Genomic DNA, 23913 nt, shown 5'->3' with positions numbered 1-23913 from the left:
TGGTTTTTTTCTCGAAAATCAGAAAGTGTTCGCGATTGCCATTTTGATGCTATCGTGTAAGAAGTATGTGAAGGGGGAATACAGGGCCGCTTCCAGTTCCTCGGTATGGCCATTATTTCCGGAATTAGAGACTCAAATATTTTAGGTACGCAAAAATTAAGGCTAGAAAAAAGTGCGACGGATTTGCTGGATTTTAGCGGTGATTATTAGGGAAGATGCGGGGATGCTACAGTTAAAAGGGCGGACCTCTGAGCCGCTTCGTTCTCCTTGTGTAGAAAAAAGTCTGTTTTGGAAGGTCAAAATGGCCATTTTTTGAAAATTTGCCGGCCTCTCCCGTCCAAATGCGCGGGGTTAGAGAGTTGTCCTTTATACTCAAGATGGAGTTCGACGAACTGTATTCAACGCACTAATCGGCTTTGTTCTAACTACAAATTCTGCGCAGTTATGGCGGCAAGAATGTCGGCGGAATGGTGGTTCCCCTTCCCGTTCTTTTCTCGAAAATCACGGTTAAAAGGGCGGACCTCTGAGCCGCTTCGTTCTCCTTGTGTAGAAAAAAGTCTGTTTTGGAAGGTCAAAATTGCTATTTTTTTAAGTTTTGCCGGAATCTCCCGTCCAAACGCGTGGGGATAGAGAGTTGTCCTTTATACTCAAGATGGAGTTCGACAAACTGTATTCAACGCACTCATCGGCTTTGTTCTAAATACAAGTACTGCGGAGTTATGGCGGCAAGAATGTCGGTGCAATGGTGGTTTTTTTCTCGAAAATCAGAAAGTGTTCGCGATTGCCATTTTGATGCTATCGTGTAAGAAGTATGTGAAGGGGGAATACAGGGCCGCATCCAGTTATTCGGGATGGCCATTATTTCCGGAATTAGAGACTCAAATATTTTAGGTACCCAAATATTAAGGCTAGAAAAAAGTGCGACGGATTAGCTGGATTTTAGCGGTGATTATTAGGGAAGATGCGGGGATGCTACAGTTAAAAGGGCGGACCTCTGAGCCTCTTCGTTCTCCTTGTGTAGAAAAAAGTCTGTTTTGGAAGGTCAAAATGGCCATTTTTTGAAAATTTGCCGGCCTCTCCCGTCCAAATGCGCAGGGTTAGAGAGTTGTCCTTTATACTCAAGATGGAGGTCGACGAACTGCATTCAACGCACTAATCGGCTTTGTTCTAAGTACAAGTACTGCGGAGTTATGGCGGCAAGAATGTCGGCGGAAAGGTGGTGCCCCTTCCCGTTCTTTTCTCGAAAATCAGAAATTGTTCGCGATTGCCATTTTGATGCTATCGTGTAAGACGTATGTCAAGGGGGAATACAGGGCCGCATCCAGTACCTCGGAATGGCCATTATTTCCGGAATTAGAGACTCAAATATTTTAGGTACCGGTACCCAAAAATTAAGGCTAGAAAAAAGTGCGACGGATTTGCCGGATTTTAGTGGTGATTATTAGGGATGCTACAGTTAAAAGGGCGGACCTCTGAGCCGCTTCGTTCTCCTTGTGTAGAAAAAAGTCTGTTTTGGAAGGTCAAAATGGCGATTTTTTGAAATTTTGCCGGCCTCTCCCATCCAAACGCGCGGCGATAGAGAGTTGTCCTTAATACTGAAGATGGAGTTCGACGAACTGTATTCAACGCACTAATCGGCTTTGTTCTAACTACAAGTACTGCGGAGTTATGGCGGCAAGAATGTCGGCGGAATGGTGGTTCTCCTTCCCCTGTTTTTCTCGAAAATCAGAAAGTGTTTGCGATTGCCATTTTGATGCTATCGTGTAAGAAGTTTGTCAAGGGGGAATACAGGGCCGCATCCAGTTCCTCGGTATGGCCATTATTTCCGGAATTAGAGACTCAAATATTTTAGGTACCCCTAGAATAAAGGCTAGAAAAAAGTGCGACGGATTTGGTGGATTTTAGCTGTGATTATTAGGGAAGATGCGGGGATGCTACAGTTAAAAGGGCGGACCTCTGAGCCGCTTCGTTCTCCTTGTGTAGAAAAAAGTCTGTTTTGGAATGTCAAAATGGCCATTTTTTTTTAATTTTGCCGGCCTCTCCCGTCCAAACGCGCGGGGATAGAGAGTTGTTTTTTATACTCAAGGTGGAGTTCGACAAACTGTAATCAACGCACTCATCGGCTTTTTTCTAACTACAAGTACTGCGGAGTTATGGCGGCAAGAATGTCGGTGCAATGGTGGTTTTTTTCTCGAAAATCAGAAAGTGTTCGCGATTGCCATTTTGATGCTATCGTGTAAGAAATATGTGAAGGGGGAATACAGGGCCGCATCCAGTTCCTCGGTATGGCCATTATTTCCGGAATTAGAGACTCAAATATTTTAGGTACGCAAAAATTAAGGCTAGAAAAAAGTGCGACGGATTTGCTGGATTTTAGCGGTGATTATTAGGGAAGTTGCGGGCATGCTACAGTTAAAAGGGCGGACCTCTGAGCCGCTTCGTTCTCCTTGTGTAGAAAAAAGTCTGTTTTGGAAGGTCAAAATGGCTATTTTTTGAAGTTTTGCCGGAATCTCCCGTCGAAACGCGCGGGGATAGAGAGTTGTCCTTTATACTCAAGATGGAGTTCGACAAACTGTATTCAACGCACTCATCGGCTTTGTTCTAAATACAAGTACTGCGGAGTTATGGCGGCAAGAATGTCGGCGCAATGGTGGTTTTTTTCTCGGAAATCAGAAAGTGTTCGCGATTGCCATTTTGATGCTATCGTGTAAGAAGTATGTCAAGGGGGAATACAGGGCCGCATCCAGTTCCTCAGTATGGCCATTATTTCCGGCATTAGAGACTCAAATATTTTAGGTACCGGTACCGAAAAATTAAGGCTAGAAAAAAGTGCGACGGATTTGCTGGATTTTAGCGGTGATTATTAGGGATGCTACAGTTAAAAGGGCGGACCTCTGAGCCGCTTCGTTCTCCTTGTGTAGAAAAAAGTCTGTTTTGGAAGGTCAAAATGGCCATTTTTTGAAATTTTGCTGGCCTCTCCCGTCCAAACGCGCGGGGATAGAGAGTTGTCCTTTATACTCAAGATGGAGTTCGACGAACTGTATTCAACGCACTAATCTGCTTTGTTCTAACTACAAGTACTGCGGAGTTATGGCGGCAAGAATGTCGGCGGAATGTCTCAGGATTCAGAAATTGTTTGTGATTGACATTTTGATGCTATCTTGTAAGAAGTAAATCAAGGTGGAATACAGGGGTCCATCCTGTTCCTCAGTATGGGCATTATTTCCGGAATTAGAGACTCAAATATTTTAGGTACCCAAAAATTAAGGCTAGAAAAAAGTGCGACGGATTTGCTGGATTTTAGCGGTGATTATTAGGGAAGATGCGGGGATGCTACAGTTAAAAGGGCGGACCTCCGAGCCGCTTCGTTCTCGCAAATCCAGCTTCTCTTCGCGGGGATAGAGAGTTGTTCTTTATACTCAAGATGGAGTTCGACGAACTGTAATCAGCCCACTAATCGGCTTTTTTCTAACTACAAGTACTGCGGAGTTATGGCGGCAAGAATGTCGGCGGAATGGTGGTTTTTTACATTCCCCTTTTTTTCTCGAAAATCAGAAAGTGTTCGCGATTGCCATTTTGATGCTATCGTGTAAGAAGTATGTCAAGGGGGAATACAGGGCCGCATCCAGTTCCTCGGTATGGCCATTATTTCCGGAAATAGAGACTCAAATATTTTAGGTACCCAAAAATTAAGTCTAGGAAAAAGTGCGACGGATTTGCTGGATTTTAGCGGTGATTATTAGGGAAGATGCGGGGATGCTACATTTAAAAGGGCTGACCTCTGAGCCGCTTCGTTCTCCTTGTGTAGAAAAAAGTCTGTTTTGGAAGGTCAAAATGGCAATTTTTTTTAATTTTGCCGGCCTCTCCTGTCCAAACGTGCGGGGATAGAGAGTTGTCCTTTATACTCAAGATGGAGTTCGACGAACTGTATTCAACGCACTAATCGGCTTTCTCCAACTACAAGTACTGCGGAGTTATGGCGGCAAGAATGTCGGCGGAATGGTGGTTCCCCTTCCCGTTCTTTTCTCGAAAATCAGAAATTGTTCGCGATTGCCATTTTGATGCTAACGTGTAAGAAGTATGTCAAGGGGGAATACAGGGCCGTATCCACTTCCTCGGTATGGCCATTATTTCCGGAATTAGAGACTCAAATATTTTAGGTACCCAAAAATTAAGGCTAGAAAAAAGTGCGACGGATTTGCTGGATTTTAGCGGTGGTTATTAGGGATGCTACAGTTAAAAGGGCGGACCTCTGAGCCGCTTCGTTCTCCTTGTGTAGAAAAAAGTCTGTTTTGGAAGGTCAAAATGGCCATTTTTTTTTAATTTTGCCGGCCTCTCCAGTCCAAACGTGCGGGGATAGAGAGTTGTCCTTTATACTGAAGATGGAGTTCGACTAACTGTATTCAACGCACTAATCGGCTTTGTTCTAACTACAAGTACTGCGGAGTTATGGCGGCAAGAATGTCGGCGGAATGGTGGTTCTCCTTCCCCTGTTTTTCTCGAAAATCAGAAAGTGTTTGCGATTGCCATTTTGATGCTATCGTGTAAGAAGTTTGTCAAGGGGGAATACAGGGCCGCATCGAGTTCCCCGGTATGGCCATTATTTCCGGAATTAGAGACTCAAATATTTTAGGTACCCCTAAAATAAAGGGTAGAAAAAAGTGCGACGGATGTGCTGGATTTTAGCTGTGATTATTAGGGAAGATGCGGGGATGCTACAGTTAAAAGGGCGGACCTCTTAGCCGCTTCGTTCTCCTTGTGTAGAAAAAAGTCTGTTTTGGAAGGTCAAAATGGCCATTTTTTGAAAATTTGCCGGCCTCTCCCGTCCAAATGCGCGGAGTTAGAGAGTTGTCCTTTATACTCAAGATGGAGTTCGACGAACTGTATTCAACGCACTAATCGGCTTTGTTCTAACTACAAGTACTGCGGAGTTATGGCGGCAAGAATGTCGGCGGAATGGTGGTTCCCCTTCCCGTTCTTTTCTCGAAAATCAGAAATTGTTCGCGATTGCCATTTTGATGCTATCGTGTAAGAAGTATGTCAAGGGGGAATACAGGGCCGCATCCAGTTCCTCAGTATGGCCATTATTTCCGGAATTAGAGACTCAAATATTTTAGGTACCGGTACCGAAAAATTAAGGCTAGAAAAAAGTGCGACGGATTTGCTGGATTTTAGCGGTGATTATTAGGGATGCTACAGTTAAAAGGGCGGACCTCTGAGCCGCTTCGTTCTCCTTGTGTAGAAAAAAGTCTGTTTTGGAAGGTCAAAATGGCCATTTTTTTTAATTTTGCCGGCCTGTCCCGTCCAAACGCGCGGGGATAGAGAGTTGTCCTTTATACTGAAGATGGAGTTCGACGAACTGTATTCAACGCACTAATCGGCTTTGTGCTAACTACAAGTACTGCAGAGTTATGGCGGCAAGAATGTCGGCGGAATGGTGGTTCTCCTTCCCCTGTTTTTCTCGAAAATCAGAAAGTGTTTGCGATTGCCATTTTGATGCTATCGTGTAAGAAGTTTGTCAAGGGGGAATGCAGGGCCGCATCCAGTTCCTGGGTATGGCCATTATTTCCGGAATTAAAGACTCAAATATTTTAGGTACGCAAAAATTAAGGCTAGAAAAAAGTGCGACGGATTTCCTGGATTTTAGCGGTGATTATTAGGGAAGATGCGGGGATGCTACAGTTAAAAGGGCGGACCTCTGAGCCGCTTCATTCTCCTTGTGTAGAAAAAAGTCTGTTTTGGAAGGTCAAAATGGCCATTTTTTTAAATTTTGCCGGAATCTCCCGTCCAAACGCGCGGGGATAGAGAGTTGTCCTTTATACTCAAGATGGAGTTCAACAAACTGTATTCAACGCACTCATCGGCTTTGTTCTAAATACAAGTACTGCGGAGTTATGGCGGCAAGAATGTCGGCGCAATGGTGGTTTTTTTTCTCGAAAATCAGAAAGTGTTCGCGATTGCCATTTTGATGCTATCGTGTAAGAAGTATGTCAAGGGGGAATACAGGGCGGCATCCAGTTCCTCGGTATGGCCATTATTTCCGGACTTAGAGACTCAAATATTTTAGATACCCAAAAATTAAGGCTAGAAAAAAGTGCGACGGATTTGCTGGATTTTAGCGGTGGTTATTAGGGATGCTACGGTTAAAAGGGCGGACCTCTGAGCCGCTTCGTTCTCCTTGTGTAGAAAAAAGTCTGTTTTGGAAGGTCAAAATGGCTATTTTTTTAAGTTTTGCCGGAATCTCCCGTCCAAACGCGCGGGGATAGAGAGTTGTCCTTTATACTCAAGATGGAGTTCGACAAACTGTATTCAACGCACTCATCGGCTTTGTTCTAAATACAAGTACTGCGGAGTTATGGCGGCAAGAATGTCGGTGCAATGGTGGTTTTTTTCTCGAAAATCAGAAAGTGTTCGCGATTGCCATTTGATGCTATCGTGTAAGAAGTATGTGAAGGGGGAATACAGGGCCGCATCCAGTTATTCGGTATGGCCATTATTTCCGGAATTAGAGACTCAAATATTTTAGGTACCCAAATATTAAGGCTAGAAAAAAGTGCGACGGATTAGCTGGATTTTAGCGGTGATTATTAGGAAGATGCGGGGATGCTACAGTTAAAAGGGCGGACCTCTGAGCCGCTTCGTTCTCCTTGTGTAGAAAAAAGTCTGTTTTGGAAGGTCAAAATGGCCATTTTTTGAAAATTTGCCGGCCTCTCCCGTCCAAATGCGCAGGGTTAGAGAGTTGTCCTTTATACTCAAGATGGAGGTCGACGAACTGTATTCAAAACGCACTAATCGGCTTTGTTCTAACTACAAGTACTGCGGAGTTATGGCGGCAAGAATGTCGGCGGAATGGTGGTGCCCCTTCCCGTTCTTTTCTCGAAAATCAGAAATTGTTCGCGATTGCCATTTTGATGCTATCGTGTAAGACGTATGTCAAGGGGGAATACAGGGCCGCATCCAGTACCTCGGAATGGCCATTATTTCCGGAATTAGAGACTCAAATATTTTAGGTACCGGTACCCAAAAATTAAGGCTAGAAAAAAGTGCGACGGATTTGCTGGATTTTAGTGGTGATTATTAGGGATGCTACGGTTAAAAGGGCGGACCTCTGAGCCGCTTCGTTCTCCTTGTGTAGAAAAAAGTCTGTTTTGGAAGGTCAAAATGGCGATTTTTTGAAATTTTGCCGGCCTCTCCCGTCCAAACGCGCGGCGATAGAGAGTTGTCCTTAATACTGAAGATGGAGTTCGACGAACTGTATTCAACGCACTAATCGGCTTTGTTCTAACTACAAGTACTGCGGAGTTATGGCGGCAAGAATGTCGGCGGAATGGTGGTTCTCCTTCCCCTGTTTTTCTCGAAAATCAGAAAGTGTTTGCGATTGCCATTTTGATGCTATCGTGTAAGAAGTTTGTCAAGGGGGAATACAGGGCCGCATCCAGTTCCTCGGTATGGCCATTATTTCCGGAATTAGAGACTCAAATATTTTAGGTACCCCTAGAATAAAGGCTAGAAAAAAGTGCGACGGATTTGGTGGATTTTAGCTGTGATTATTAGGGAAGATGCGGGGATGCTACAGTTAAAAGGGCGGACCTCTGAGCCGCTTCGTTCTCCTTGTGTAGAAAAAAGTCTGTTTTGGAATGTCAAAATGGCCATTTTTTTTTAATTTTGCCGGCCTCTCCCGTCCAAACGCGCGGGGATAGAGAGTTGTTTTTTATACTCAAGGTGGAGTTCGACAAACTGTAATCAACGCACTCATCGGCTTTTTTCTAACTACAAGTACTGCGGAGTTATGGCGGCAAGAATGTCGGTGCAATGGTGGTTTTTTTCTCGAAAATCAGAAAGTGTTCGCGATTGCCATTTTGATGCTATCGTGTAAGAAGTATGTGAAGGGGGAATACAGGGCCGCATCCAGTTCCTCGGTATGGCCATTATTTCCGGAATTAGAGACTCAAATATTTTAGGTACGCAAAAATTAAGGCTAGAAAAAAGTGCGACGGATTTGCTGGATTTTAGCTGTGATTATTAGGGAAGATGCGGGGATGCTACAGTTAAAAGGGCAGACCTCTTAGCCGCTTCGTTCTCCTTGTGTAGAAAAAAGTCTGTTTTGGAAGGTCAAAATGGCCATTTTTTGAAAATTTGCCGGCCTCTCCCGTCCAAATGCGCGGGGTTAGAGAGTTGTCCTTTATACTCAAGATGGAGTTCGACGAACTGTATTCAACGCACTAATCGGCTTTGTTCTAACTACAAATTCTGCGGAGTTATGGCGGCAAGAATGTCGGCGGAATGGTGGTTCCCCTTCCCGTTCTTTTCTCGAAAATCACGGTTAAAAGGGCGGACCTCTGAGCCGCTTCGTTCTCCTTGTGTAGAAAAAAGTCTGTTTTGGAAGGTCAAAATTGCTATTTTTTTAAGTTTTGCCGGAATCTCCCGTCCAAACGCGCTGGGATAGAGAGTTGTCCTTTATACTCAAGATGGAGTTCGAGAAACTGTATTCAACGCACTCATCGGCTTTGTTCTAAATAGAAGTACTGCGGAGTTATGGCGGCAAGAATGTCGGTGCAATGGTGGTTTTTTTCTCGAAAATCAGAAAGTGTTCGCGATTGCCATTTTGATGCTATCGTGTAAGAAGTATGTGAAGGGGGAATACAGGGCCGCATCCAGTTATTCGGTATGGCCATTATTTCCGGAATTAGAGACTCAAATATTTTAGGTACCCAAATATTAAGGCTAGAAAAAAGTGCGACGGATTAGCTGGATTTTAGCGGTGATTATTAGGGAAGATGCGGGGATGCTACAGTTAAAAGGGCGGACCTCTGAGCCGCTTCGTTCTCCTTGTGTAGAAAAAAGTCTGTTTTGGAAGGTCAAAATGGCCATTTTTTGAAAATTTGCCGGCCTCTCCCGTCCAAATGCGCAGGGTTAGAGAGTTGTCCTTTATACTCAAGATGGAGGTCGACGAACTGCATTCAACGCACTAATCGGCTTTGTTCTAAGTACAAGTACTGCGGAGTTATGGCGGCAAGAATGTTGGCGGAAAGGTGGTGCCCCTTCCCGTTCTTTTCTCGAAAATCAGAAATTGTTCGCGATTGCCATTTTGATGCTATCGTGTAAGACGTATGTCAAGGGGGAATACAGGGCCGCATCCAGTACCTCGGAATGGCCATTATTTCCGGAATTAGAGACTCAAATATTTTAGGTACCGGTACCCAAAAATTAAGGCTAGAAAAAAGTGCGACGGATTTGCTGGATTTTAGTGGTGATTATTAGGGATGCTACAGTTAAAAGGGCGGACCTCTGAGCCGCTTCGTTCTCCTTGTGTAGAAAAAAGTCTGTTTTGGAAGGTCAAAATGGCGATTTTTTGAAATTTTGCCGGCCTCTCCCGTCCAAACGCGCGGCGATAGAGAGTTGTCCTTAATACTGAAGATGGAGTTCGACGAACTGTATTCAACGCACTAATCGGCTTTGTTCTAACTACAAGTACTGCGGAGTTATGGCGGCAAGAATGTCGGCGGAATGGTGGTTCTCCTTCCCCTGTTTTTCTCGAAAATCAGAAAGTGTTTGCGATTGCCATTTTGATGCTATCGTGTAAGAAGTTTGTCAAGGGGGAATACAGGGCCGCATCCAGTTCCTCGGTATGGCCATTATTTCCGGAATTAGAGACTCAAATATTTTAGGTACCCCTAGAATAAAGGCTAGAAAAAAGTGCGACGGATTTGGTGGATTTTAGCTGTGATTATTAGGGAAGATGCGGGGATGCTACAGTTAAAAGGGCGGACCTCTGAGCCGCTTCGTTCTCCTTGTGTAGAAAAAATTCTGTTTTGGAATGTCAAAATGGCCATTTTTTTTTAATTTTGCCGGCCTCTCCCGTCCAAACGCGCGGGGATAGAGAGTTGTTTTTTATACTCAAGGTGGAGTTCGACAAACTGTAATCAACGCACTCATCGGCTTTTTTCTAACTACAAGTACTGCGGAGTTATGGCGGCAAGAATGTCGGTGCAATGGTGGTTTTTTTCTCGAAAATCAGAAAGTGTTCGCGATTGCCATTTTGATGCTATCGTGTAAGAAATATGTGAAGGGGGAATACAGGGCCGCATCCAGTTCCTCGGTATGGCCATTATTTCCGGAATTAGAGACTCAAATATTTTAGGTACGCAAAAATTAAGGCTAGAAAAAAGTGCGACGGATTTGCTGGATTTTAGCTGTGATTATTAGGGAAGTTGCGGGCATGCTACAGTTAAAAGGGCGGACCTCTGAGCCGCTTCGTTCTCCTTGTGTAGAAAAAAGTCTGTTTTGGAAGGTCAAAATGGCTATTTTTTTAAGTTTTGCCGGAATCTCCCGTCGAAACGCGCGGGGATAGAGAGTTGTCCTTTATACTCAAGATGGAGTTCGACAAACTGTATTCAACGCACTCATCGGCTTTGTTCTAAATACAAGTACTGCGGAGTTATGGCGGCAAGAATGTCGGCGCAATGGTGGTTTTTTTCTCGAAAATCAGAAAGTGTTCGCGATTGCCATTTTGATGCTATCGTGTAAGAAGTATGTCAAGGGGGAATACAGGGCCGCATCCAGTTCCTCAGTATGGCCATTATTTCCGGCATTAGAGACTCAAATATTTTAGGTACCGGTACCGAAAAATTAAGGCTAGAAAAAAGTGCGATGGATTTGCTGGATTTTAGCGGTGATTATTAGGGATGCTACAGTTAAAAGGGCGGACCTCTGAGCCGCTTCGTTCTCCTTGTGTAGAAAAAAGTCTGTTTTGGAAGGTCAAAATGGCCATTTTTTGAAATTTTGCTGGCCTCTCCCGTCCAAACGCGCGGGGATAGAGAGTTGTCCTTTATACTCAAGATGGAGTTCGACGAACTGTATTCAACGCACTAATCTGCTTTGTTCTAACTACAAGTACTGCGGAGTTATGGCGGCAAGAATGTCGGCGGAATGTCTCAGGATTCAGAAATTGTTTGTGATTGACATTTTGATGCTATCTTGTAAGAAGTAAATCAAGGTGGAATACAGGGGTCCATCCTGGTCCTCATTATGGGCATTATTTCCGGAATTAGAGACTCAAATATTTTAGGTACCCAAAAATTAAGGCTAGAAAAAAGTGCGACGGATTTGCTGGATTTTAGCGGTGATTATTAGGGAAGATGCGGGGATGCTACAGTTAAAAGGGCGGACCTCTGAGCCGCTTCGTTCTCGCAAATCCAGCTTCTCTTCGCGGGGATAGAGAGTTGTTCTTTATACTCAAGATGGAGTTCGACGAACTGTAATCAGCCCACTAATCGGCTTTTTTCTAACTACAAGTACTGCGGAGTTATGGCGGCAAGAATGTCGGCGGAATGGTGGTTTTTTACATTCCCCTTTTTTTCTCGAAAATCAGAAAGTGTTCGCGATTGCCATTTTGATGCTATCGTGTAAGAAGTATGTCAAGGGGGAATACAGGGCCGCATCCAGTTCCTCGGTATGGCCATTATTTCCGGAAATAGAGACTCAAATATTTTAGGTACCCAAAAATTAAGTCTAGGAAAAAGTGCGACGGATTTGCTGGATTTTAGCGGTGATTATTAGGGAAGATGCGGGGATGCTACATTTAAAAGGGCTGACCTCTGAGCCGCTTCGTTCTCCTTGTGTAGAAAAAAGTCTGTTTTGGAAGGTCAAAATGGCAATTTTTTTTAATTTTGCCGGCCTCTCCTGTCCAAACGTGCGGGGATAGAGAGTTGTCCTTTATACTCAAGATGTAGTTCGACGAACTGTATTCAACGCACTAATCGGCTTTGTTCTAACTACAAGTACTGCGGAGTTATGGCGGCAAGAATGTCGGCGGAATGGTGGTTCCCCTTCCCGTTCTTTTCTCGAAAATCAGAAATTGTTCGCGATTGCCATTTTGATGCTATCGTGTAAGAAGTATGTCAAGGGGGAATACAGGGCCGCATCCAGTTCCTCGGTATGGCCATTATTTCCGGAATTAGAGACTCAAATATTTTAGGTACCCCTAAAATAAAGGCTAGAAAAAAGTGCGACGGATTTGCTGGATTTTAGCGGTGATTATTAGGGAAGATGCGGGGATGCTACAGTTAAAAGGGCGGACCTCTGAGCCGCATAGTTCTCCTTGTGTAGAAAGAAGTCTGTTTTGGAAGGTCAAAATGGGCATTTTTTGAAATTTTGCCGGCCTCTCCCGTCCAAACGCGCGGGGATAGAGAGTTGTCCTTTATACTGAAGATGGAGTTCGACAAACTGTATTCAACGCACTCAGCGGCTTTGTTCTAGGTACAAGTACTGCGGAGTTATGGCGGCAAGAATGTCGGCGGAATTGTGGTTTTTTTCTTGAAAACCAGAAAGTGTTCGCGATTGCCATTTTGATGCTATCGTGTAAGAAGTATGTGAAGGGGGAATACAGGGCCGCATCCAGTTCCTCGGTATGGCCATTATTTCCGGAATTAGAGACTCGAATATTTTAGGTACGCAAAAATTAAGGCTAGAAAAAAGTGCGACGGATTTGCTGGATTTTAGCGGTGATTATTAGGGAAGATGCGGGGATGCTACAGTTAAAAGGGCGGACATCTGAGCCGCTTCATTCTCCATGTGTAGAAAAAAGTCTGTTTTGGAAGGTCAAAATGGCCATTTTTTTTAATTTTGCCGGAATCTCCCGTCCAAACGCGCGGGGATAGAGAGTTGTCCTTTATACTCAAGATGGAGTTCGACGAACTGTATTCAACGCACTAATCTGCTTTGTTCTAACTACAAGTACCGCGGAGTTATGGCGGCAAGAATGTCGGCGGAATGTCTCCAGAATCAGAAAGTGTTTGCGATTGCCATTTTGATGCTATCTTGTAAGAAGTAAATCAAGGGGAAATACAGGAGTCCATCCAGTTCCTCAGTATGGGAATTATTTCCGGAATTAGAGACTCAAATATTTTAGGTACCCAAAAATTAAGGCTAGAAAAAAGTGCGACGGATTAGCTGGATTTTAGCGGTTATTATTAGGGAAGATGCGGGGATGATACAGTTAAAATGGCGGACCTCTGAGCCGCTTCGTTCTCCTTGTGTAGAAAAAAGTCTGATTTGGAAGGTCAAAATGGCCATTTTTTGAAATTTTTCCGGCCTCTCCCGTCCAAACGCGCGGGGATAGAGAGTTGCCCTTTATACTCAAGATGGAGTTCGACGAACTGTATTCAACGCACTCATAGGCTTTGTTCTAACTACAAGTACTGCGGAGTTATGGCGGCAAGAATGTCGGCGGAATGGTGGTGTGAAACCCTTCCCCTTTTTTTCTCGAAAATCAGAAAGTGTTCGCGATTGCCATTTTGATGCTATCGTGTAAGAAGTATGGCAAGAGGGAATACAGGGCCGCATCCAGTTCCTCGGTATGGCCATTATTTCCGGAATTAGAGACTCAAATATTATAGGTACGCAAAAATTAAGGCTAGAAAAAAGTGCGACGGATTTGCTGGATTTTAGCGGTGATTATTAGGGAAGATGCGGGGATGCTACAGTTAAAAGGGCGGACCTCTGAGCCGCTTCATTCTCCATGTGTAGAAAAAAGTCTGTTTTGGAAGGTCAAAATGGCCATTTTTTTAAATTTTGCCGGAATCTCCCATCCAAACGCGCGGGGATAGAGAGTTGTCCTTTATACTCAAGATGGAGTTCAACAAACTGTATTCAACGCACTCATCGGCTTTGTTCTAAATACAAGTACTGCGGAGTTATGGCGGCAAGAATGTTGGCGCAATGGTGGTTTTTTTTCTCGAAAATCAGAAAGTGTTCGCGATTGCCATTTTGATGCTATCGTGTAAGAAGTATGTCAAGGGGGAATACAGGGCCGCATCCAGTTCCTCGGTATGGCCATTATTTCCGGAATTAGAGACTCAAATATTTTAGATACCCAAAAATTAAGGCTAGAAAAAAGTGCGACGGATTTGCTGGATTTTAGCGGTGGTTATTAGGGATGCTACGGTTAAAAGGGCCGACCTCTGAGCCGCTTCGTTCTCCTTGTGTAGAAAAAAGTCTGTTTTGGAAGGTCAAAATGGCTATTTTTTTAAGTTTTTCCGGAATCTCCTGTCCAAACGCGCGGGGATAGAGAGTTGTCCTTTATACTCAAGATGGAGTTCGACGAACTGTATTCAACGCACTAATCTGCTTTGTTCTAACTACAAGTACTGCGGAGTTATGGCGGCAAGAATGTCGGCGGAATGTCTCCAGAATCAGAAATTGTTTGTGATTGACATTTTGATGCTATCTTGTAAGAAGTAAATCAAGGTGGAATACAGGGGTCCATCCTGTTCCTCAGTATGGGCATTATTTCCGGAATTAGAGACTCAAATATTTTAGGTACCCAAAAATTAAGGCTAGAAAAAAGTGCGACGGATTAGCTGGATGTTAGCGGTTATTATTAGGGAAGATGCGGGGATGCTACAGTTAAAATGGCGGACCTCTGAGCCGCTTCGTTCTCCTTGTGTAGAAAAAAGTCTGATTTGGAAGGTCAAAATGGCCATTTTTTGAAATTTTGCCGGCCTCTCCCGTCCAAACGCGCGGGGATAGAGAGTTGCCCTTTATACTCAAGATGGAGTTCGACGAACTGTATTCAACGCACTCATAGGCTTTGTTCTAACTACAAGTACTGCGGAGTTATGGCGGCAAGAATGTCGGCGGAATGGTGGTGTGAAACCCTTCCCCTTTTTTTCTCGAAAATCAGAAAGTGTTCGCGATTGCCATTTTGATGCTATCGTGTAAGAAGTATGGCAAGAGGGAATACAGGGACGCATCCAGTTCCTCGGTATGGCCATTATTTCCGGAATTAGAGACTCAGATTTTTAGGTATCCCTAAAATAAAGGCTAGAAAAAAGTGCGACGTATTTGCTGGATTTTAGCGGTTATTATTAGGGAAGATGCGGGGATGCTACAGTTAAAATGGCGGATCTCTGAGCCGCTTCGTTCTCCTTGTGTAGAAAAAAGTGTGATTTGGAAGGTCAAAATGGCCATTTTTTTTAATTTTGCCGGCCTCTCCCGTCCAAACGCGCAGGGATAGAGAGTTGTCCTTTATACTCAAGATGGAGTTCGACGAACTGTATTCAACGCACTCATCGACTTTGTTCTAACTTCAAGTACTGCGGAGTTATGGCGGCAAGAATGTCGGTGGAATGTCTCGAGAATCAGAAAGTGTTCGCGATTGCCATTTTGATACTATCTTGAAAGAAGTAAATCAAGGGGGAATACTTTTCTCCATCCAGTTCCTCAGTATGGGCATTATTTTCGACAATAGTGGTCATATCGAGGAACTGGATTTATTCTTTTAATCCCCCTTGACTTACTTCGGACACCATATCATCAAAATGGGAATGTCGAAGACAAACTGATTATGAAGAAAAAATACCAAGGCTTTTTAACTACTATTCCGCTATCATTCTCGCCACCATAACTCTGCCGTATGTGTAGTGAGAACAAAGCTGGTTAGTGCCGCGGATAGAGCTGCACGATCTGTATCTGTATTGTGAAGCACTACTCTTTGCTCCCAGGCGTATGAACGGTATTGTCCGGCAAAGTTTCTAAAAAACGATCAATTTGTCCTTCGAGAACAGAATTTTCTCTACACAAGGTGAACGAAGGGGCTCAGAGTCCTGTCCTTTTCGATGTAGCAGCCCTGCATGTGTACTAATAATCACCATTAAAATCGAGAAAATCTGTTGCACTTTTTTGTAGACTTGTTCTCTTCAGCTGTGCATTTTTCATCCTTTGCAGTGAGTGAATTGCTCTTGGCAGTGATTCTTATTGGCTATAAGGTACACATGGACTTTATAAATGGCAGATGTCCTCAAAATTTTGGCAAATAATGTTGTGTTTGGCTAAGCTGGAAGCTGCTTTGTTGTAGTCTTTTAAAAATATATAACTTTTTCTGATTATCAAAATAATTTCATAATTATTTGGATATTTATAATAGTAATAAGCGTACTATACTTTGGATATCTTACACTGTCTTCAGCATCTGTTTTCTCCTATTTCACATTTTCTAACAATGATTATGGTTGCAAAGGACAAAATGTAGACTTCAAGTTGGGCAAAAGACTTCATTGAGGTACCAAGTCTAAGTTCAAAATTGGGGCTATAGTGCAAGCTGAAATTAATATTTTTAATTGATTATAATTATTTAATTCCAGGAATGTGCAGATGTATTGTAATGTGGAATACGTTTAGAATGTTTGAAGATAAATAATTGTATGTACAATTGTTCGTATGTAGGGGATGATTTTGGCGACAGAAGTTTTCCAGCAGGTCATTTAGTAAAGGAATGAAGTTTGCTCAAAATGTTATTCATTAAAAAAAAATATGTTTGTGGTTACAAATTCTATTTTCAAATGTGAATAATAAAAATTGCATAGTTAGCTCCAAAGAATCATGTCAGCAAAGTTAGAAATTCATTGAGGAAAAAAAGTGGACTCTTTTGTTTTTTTTTGCTTCCAAGTGAGTCGAGTTTTGAGTAATTCAATTTGTAAAGGAATGAAGTCTGCTTAAAATGTAATTCATTTTAAAACAAGAAGTGTTTGAGCTTAGAAATTCTTGGTGCCATTGCTCCGTCATCCGTGTCTGTAGTGAATGAGTTCCTTATGATGGGTAGTTTTGACTGCAACTGCAGAATCTGAATCACATGTAACGTACTTTCTGTTCCAATGTACTGTTAACTGTTGTTAGCAGTAATGTATGCCACTGCAGGTTATGCAGCTTGTTGACAGAGTTTGTGTTGAGGTTCTTAGTAGTTAATAAGAAGGAATTGGGAACAAGTGCAATTAATAATAGAATTGACTAATCTCGGAAAGTTTGGTGGAGCTTTTTCCTCCTAAATGAATGGATATTGATAAATTGTACAGAGATATGGCAGATTTTTGTTGAATAGCAGGAAGTGAATTGAATTGTATTTATTTATGAGAGACATATCAGTTTACCTTATTAGCTCGCATTGCCAAGGAGTCAGAAGCACGTAACAGTATATCTGGTTGAATTATTCTAGCTTTGAAGCTGTTTATGTGCTTCCCAATTGTGAGGAATGTTGAAACTTCACTGTCAGCAGTTCCACAAATACTAGATATTCATGTAGCATGATGGAATTGTGGAAAGTGATTGACTCCATTTCAATACTGTAACTTTTTTTTATTATTTCTCCCTCTTGTCTTTCACTTTCCCAGTCCTTGTCCGGGTATGTTCCTCTTTGGCTGCTGTTCATCTTTTCTTCATTTTGTAAGGTTTGATTTTCTAGTTATGAATATTATTCCTCTGGCATTCTTCATTTGCTTTGTCTGGTTTATATATTTCATGATGTCTTTGTTGCATTGTTGATTTGAAACATAGTAGAGATATTTCAAGTATAACATTGCTTATGTTTGCAGGCAGATTCCTTGGGTAGATGGCAGTATTTCGCTGGATTGCCTGGCAGTGATGTTTCCTTCACGTCGCAGATTGGAGTGATCATATTTGCAGCAGTGTCCTGGTGGCATGATACAGCTGAACACGTAGAGTTGCAATGTGAGAAGACAAGGTTGAAAGAATGAGTGTTTAGTTAAATAATATAAGTTTATTTCATGAAATGTATTAAACACTTTAATTGCACTATAAATACGTGTGTGCGCATGTATGTATGTAAGTTAGGAGAAATAATTTTTAACAATAAAAGACATATTGTAAATTGTGTAAAAGCTAATTTTATTGTCAGTGATATTCACTATCCAACATGTTAATAGAGGCTCACAGTATAGAATGTTCGACGTGATTAAGCCTAGTACAGCGAACTCTCGTAAGTTCGACAGAACAGAACTGAAATTTCTGACCAATAAGGGTAGTGGATGTGACAGGTGATGTGAATACAAATTGTTATCGGTTATCCATCAACGAATACAGTACTGTACTTGCATTTCCTGCCCGCCCCGAGACTTGTACCACAGTGGGTTTCGACAGTTCCGTCTCACAACGGCACAATTCTCAAATAGAAAAAGAAGAGTTCATTAATTTAAACTCAGTGATCAATATGGATGTCCTAATCAATCAAATATTCTGTTTTCCTTTAACAAAAGTATCACTACAAGACACAGGATCAAATTCCATTCAAATGGCAAAGGCATTTCTTAGTGCCCTTATAGGGACGTGTCTAATTCTCCTATGTAAACAGTCGAGCTATAGGATGTCGAACTTAAGAGCTTCCACTGTACATAGTGACGGTAACATTACATGAGTGGTTTTGTAATTTTATTAAGGAATGTGGGAACAAAACATATTTATTTGGGAAGGGAATCATTGCCAAGCAAGATTAAGCTTAGGATTTACGTTTACAAGTGACACTCGGTTTTGGAAAACATAGATGATTTATTTTCTTTGTTACAAAGTGTCAGGTTATACAATTCTAGCAAGGGTGCAGCAACCATAGCGAAGGAAATTTGGTTAATGGTATAAATTAAATAAAATCGAAATAAAAAAAATTAATAAAATAAATTAAAATCCATTATATTAAATTACAGTAAATAAATTGAATTAATTAAAATAAAATAAATTAAATTTAGTTAAAATAAATAAAATGAATTAAAACGAAATTAAACTGAAACGAATTAAATTAAAGTAAATTTGTATAAATTAAAATATGTTAAATTGAAATGCAATATCAATTGCACAATGCTGTGTGCTCTGCTGTACAACACTGAATATATTGAACATGAAATTAAATTTAAAACATAAATTAAAATGAATTCAATTAAAATAAACTAAATTAAAATGAAACAAATTAAATTAAATTAAAATATAGTAAAATACCTAAAAATAAATTAAAACACTAAATTATATTCAAATAAATTAAAATCAATTAAAGAAAATTAATTTAATTAAAATAATCTAAACTAAAATACATTAAATTAAATTAGATTGAAATAAAAAATACAATTAAAATAAAATTAATTTAATTTAATTAAAATAAATTAAATTAAAATAAATTGTAAAAAAATAATTTAAAATATAATAAATTAAAATATTAAAGTAAATTAATGAAATTAATCAGAATAAAATAAATTGAATTAAGTAAAAGTCAATAAAATGAATTAAAATAAAATTAAAATAAAACAAATTAAATTAAAGTAAATTGATATGAAATAAAATAAATTAAAATAAAATCACTTCTTATAATCAGTGGAGCGCATTACCTGGGAAAGATAAAGGCATTACATTCTACTCTCACTGGAAAAAAGGTAACACCTGGATTAGCAATAAGAAAAGTCTGTCTTGTGGCCAATGGACCAAGGCCATTAAAATGAGCACCAATGTCATCGCAGTTAGATATCCCCCGATAGAAGCCTTGGCAATACCCATTGCAGGAGATGCAATGAGCATGAAACGTTACCCCACGTGCTAGGTTTCTGCCCTCAGGGGGAATTACTGCGAATTGACAGACATAACACAGTCCGCTCAATATTGCTAACAGATTAAGGGAACATGGTGAATACGGAAGGATCTACACGGCGTGCTGACATCATAATAATTGACCGAGATAAAAAAACTGGTCTCATTCTTGACCCCACTGTAAGGTTCGAAATTAATGAAGATCAACCAAAGCAGGTACATGAAGAGAAACGCACTATTTACCTTCCATGCTGTGATGATCTCAGTCATAAATATGATATTCAAGATTGGAATGTCATTGGACTTATGTTTGGTGCGCGAGGAACAATTCCCAAAATTACATTGGAGATCCTCAGAAAATTAAAGGTTCCTGATAAGACTCTTCAGACAATTGCATCAACCATTTTAAAATCTTCATTGAACATCATCAATGACCATCTCTATTCATCTTTATAATATTCAATGTATATTATTTATTTTCAATAAATTTTTATCGTTTTTATAGCTACCATATCTTGTCACAAGAATATTCTTTTTTAAAATTTCATTATGTATTTTTTTAACATCAATTTACATTTTCTTTTTTGTTCATTTGAATTGATTAGGATGCCGATATTTTAAATCCAAGATTTGGACGGCTATCATTTCGATGATTTTCTCTTTCTCTCACTAATAAAATGTAAAGCGCCCAATGGGCAAAAGTCCATATGACTCTAGTCTAGATATACACTGAGTGTCACACTCTTCACTACACTGAATCCAGTCTGTACAGAAGTGAATCAGCGATACTGATCTCTTGTTACATTCCAAGGCATGGTAAGTGTCACACTGTTCACTACACGGTACACATATACATTCATGGCAGGCCTGGTGGAAAGACTTCCTGGTGCAGATGCGATGGTGGAAACCATGGATCACTACGTGCCTCAGTTCATATTCTGCTCGCATCCATTCCTTATTTACCATGGCATCAGTATTGTAGAAGCTTTCACTTATGGAGTCCTCTTCATTCAGAGCTCTCGTAGCAGTTCTTCACATGCTGGTGTAGATGGCAAGTGGTGAAGTGTCATTAAAAGACATACAGACTAGACGAAGTAATCAGTGAAACAAAAAAAGTACAAATTGATGATCGGGCTCCTGATACGAAAAAGAAATCTTGAAACAAAATCATAAATAAATATATATAAATAAATAAATAAAATAATAAATAAAAAGTAAATGAATAAAAATAAACCCGTTATATGAAATTAAAGGACAACATGTATATAAAATAAAATAAATTAAATTACATTAAAATAAACTAAAATAAATTAAAGTAAAAGAATTAAAATTAGATACACTCACCAGTCACTCCTGATTCCCTAAGGTCACTCCTGATTCACTCACTAGTCAGTTACGGTTCATTCCTGTTTCGCTCACGAATCACTCCTGATTCACATCCGAGTCATTCCTGATACAGTCCCAGTCATTCCTGATTCGCTCCCGATTTACTCCTGGTAAGTTCCGAGTCACTCCTGATTCAATCACGAGTCACTCCAGATACACTCCAGATTCGCTCCTGATTAACTCCCAAGTCATTCCTGATTCACTCCCAGTTCACTAATTATACACTTCCAGTCACACCTGATTCAGCCAGTCACTCTTGATTCACTTCTGATTCCCTACCTGATTGGCTCCAGTCACTCCTGTCACTCCAGGGTCACTACTCTGTCACCAATAAGTCACTCCTTATTCACCTAGTCACTCCTAGTTCACTCATGCGTCATTCTTCATACACTCCCTAGCCACTCCTGGTTCACTCCCACGTCACACTTTAATCACTTCCGACTCACTCCCGAGTCACTCTTATTCACTCCCTGTTCAGTCATGCTGCACTCCCTAGTCACTCTTGATTCACTCACCAGTCACTGATGCACTCCAGATTCACTCCTAATTTACTCCCTAGTCACTCCCGGTTCACAACGGAGTCACATCTGGTTCACTCCTGGTTCGCACACGATTCACTCCTGAATCAATAACCAGCCACTCCTGATACACTCCCGAGTCACTTTCGATTAACTCCCTCCTCAGTCACTCCCGAAACACCAGTCACTCTCGATTAACTCACCAGTCGCTCCTTATTCACTGCCGAGTCACTCCTGAATCCCTACAGTCACTCCTTATTCACTCCCGAGTCACTTCTGATTCACTCAAGTCACTCCTGATTCACTCACCGGGCACTCTTTATTCACTCCCAAGTCAATAATTATACACTCCCACTCAGTCCAGGTTCACTCCCCAGTCACTTCGTCACTCCTTCAATTTAAAAAAATTTCAGAATTTTTAAAAATTCAAAGAAATTTCAAAATTTTCAAAGATTTTCAAAATTTAAAAAAAAAAATACCAAATTTTTCAAAATAAAAAAATTCAAAATTTTCAAATAATTTCAAATTTTCATAAAATTTACCAATTTTGCAAAGATTTTTCAAGATTCCTAAAAATTTCAGAAGTTTTCAATATTCAAAAAAATTCAAAATTTACGCTTTCCTTCAAAGTTTTGTTTTTAAGTTGGATAACATGTGAGGGGTTCACAACCATCTGCAATAGTTCTGAGATATTGAGCATTGAGGTTCCCGGGTCACGCTCAGCAACCTTCACATTCCATATAATGCTATCCGTGGAGTAACGAATGAGTTACGGACTTTGTTACGGGAATGCATAAGTTATCGTCTGCCGAGATTGCATTAATCCACAAACTGACCACTGGTGGACTTGGTCCACGTTCGTTTTCAGCCCCTCATGTAATTCATCCATTTAATCCGCCCATAATTGGATTACATAAGTAATTCACAAAGATTTGGATTACGTATGTAATCCATCCATAATTATATCACATATAATCCACGTATTTGGATCACATATGTAATCCATCCATAATTCGATTACACATGTATTCCACACAAATTTGGATTACATTCGCAATCAATCCATAATTGGATCACATATATAATCCACGTATTTTGATCACATGTAATCCATCCATAATTCGATTACGTATGTAATCCACACAGATTTGGATTACGTATGTAATCCATCCATAATTGGATTACATATATATTCCACATAGATTTGGATTACATATGTAATCCATCCATAATTGGATCACATATGCAATCCACAAAGATTTGAATTACATGTGTAATCCATCCATAATTAGATTACACATGTACTCCACAGAGATTTGGATTACGTATGTAATCCATCCATAATTGGATCACATATCACTTCTGATAAAGTCCCAGTCATTCCTTATTCACTCACCAGTCACACCTGATTCACTACCTAGTCACTCCTGAATCCCTAGTCACTCTCGACTCAATCCTGACTCACTCGAGTCAACCCAAGTCACTCCTGGTTCACTCCAGTCATTCCATTCACTCCTCAGTCACTCCTTATTCACCCAGTCACTCCTAGTTGACTCCTGAGTCACTCCTGATACACTCCCAAGTCAGTCCTGGTTCACTCTGGCGTTACTCATTCTCTCCCGAATGACTCCCGAGTTCCTCTTGATTCACTCCAGACTCACTTCATATTCACTCCCCGTTCACTCAGGAGTCACCCTTGATTCATTCCTAATTCACTTTTCATTCACTCGTGATTCACTCACCGGTCACTGATTCACTCCACATTCACTCCTAATACACACCTTAGTCACTCCTGGTTCACTCCCGGGTCACTTCTGGTTCACTCCTGATTCACACACGATTCACTCCTGATCCAATCACCAGCCACTACTGACTCACTCCTTATTCACTCACCAGTCACTCCTGATTCACTACCGACTCACTCCCTAATCCCTAGTTACTCGACTCAATCCTGACTCACTCGAGTCAACCCAAGTCATTCCTAGTTCACACCAGAGTCACTCCATTCACTCCTCAGTCACTCCTTATTCACCCAGTCACTCCTAGTTGACTCCTGACTCACTCCTGATAAACTCCTAAGTCACTTCTGGTTCACTCTGGCGTTACTCATTATTCTCCCCCGAATCACTCCCGAGTTCCTCCTGATTCGCTCCCGAGACATATCTGATTCACTCCCAACTCACTCCATACTCCCTACTCACTCTTGATTCACTCCTAATTCACTCCCCAGTCACTCTTGAATCACTCACCAGTCACTGATGCACTCCCGATTCACTCCCTAGTCACTCCTGTTTGACTTCCGAGTCACTTCTGGTTCACTCCTGATTCACACACGATTCACTCCTGATACAATCACCAGCCACTCCTGATGCACTCCTGATTCCCTCCCAGTCACTCCCGAAACACACTCGTCACTCTTGAACCAGTCACTCCTTATTAACCACCGAGTCGTTCCAGATTCACTTCCGAGTCACTCCTGATTCACTCGAAAGTCGCTCGCTAACCACTCCTGATTCACTCCCGATTCACTCAAGAGTCACTCCCGATTCACACACCTGTCACTCCTGATTCACTTGCTAGTCACTCTTGATTTACTCCCAAGACACTCATGGTTCACACCAGTCACTCCCGATTAGCTCTAAAAACAAACCTG

General features: G+C 41.2%; 1 long non-coding RNA gene across 1 annotated transcript in view; it reads left to right on the top strand.

The window, feature by feature from the left end:
• Positions 1-18079, top strand: part of LOC138702637 (uncharacterized) — a 43764-nt gene extending 25685 nt beyond the window's left edge. The window contains exon 3 of the long non-coding RNA XR_011332850.1: positions 17367-18079. This is a non-coding gene — a long non-coding RNA (uncharacterized lncRNA). The remainder of the gene's footprint in view (positions 1-17366) is intronic.
• Positions 18080-23913: the final 5834 nt, after the last annotated feature.

This window comes from Periplaneta americana, chromosome 7 (assembly GCF_040183065.1).
Source record: "Periplaneta americana isolate PAMFEO1 chromosome 7, P.americana_PAMFEO1_priV1, whole genome shotgun sequence".
In the NCBI taxonomy this organism is placed as follows: domain Eukaryota; kingdom Metazoa; phylum Arthropoda; class Insecta; order Blattodea; family Blattidae; genus Periplaneta; species Periplaneta americana.
The sequence above is the reverse complement of the archived record's forward strand: the minus strand, read 5'-3'. Positions and strand labels throughout refer to the sequence as shown.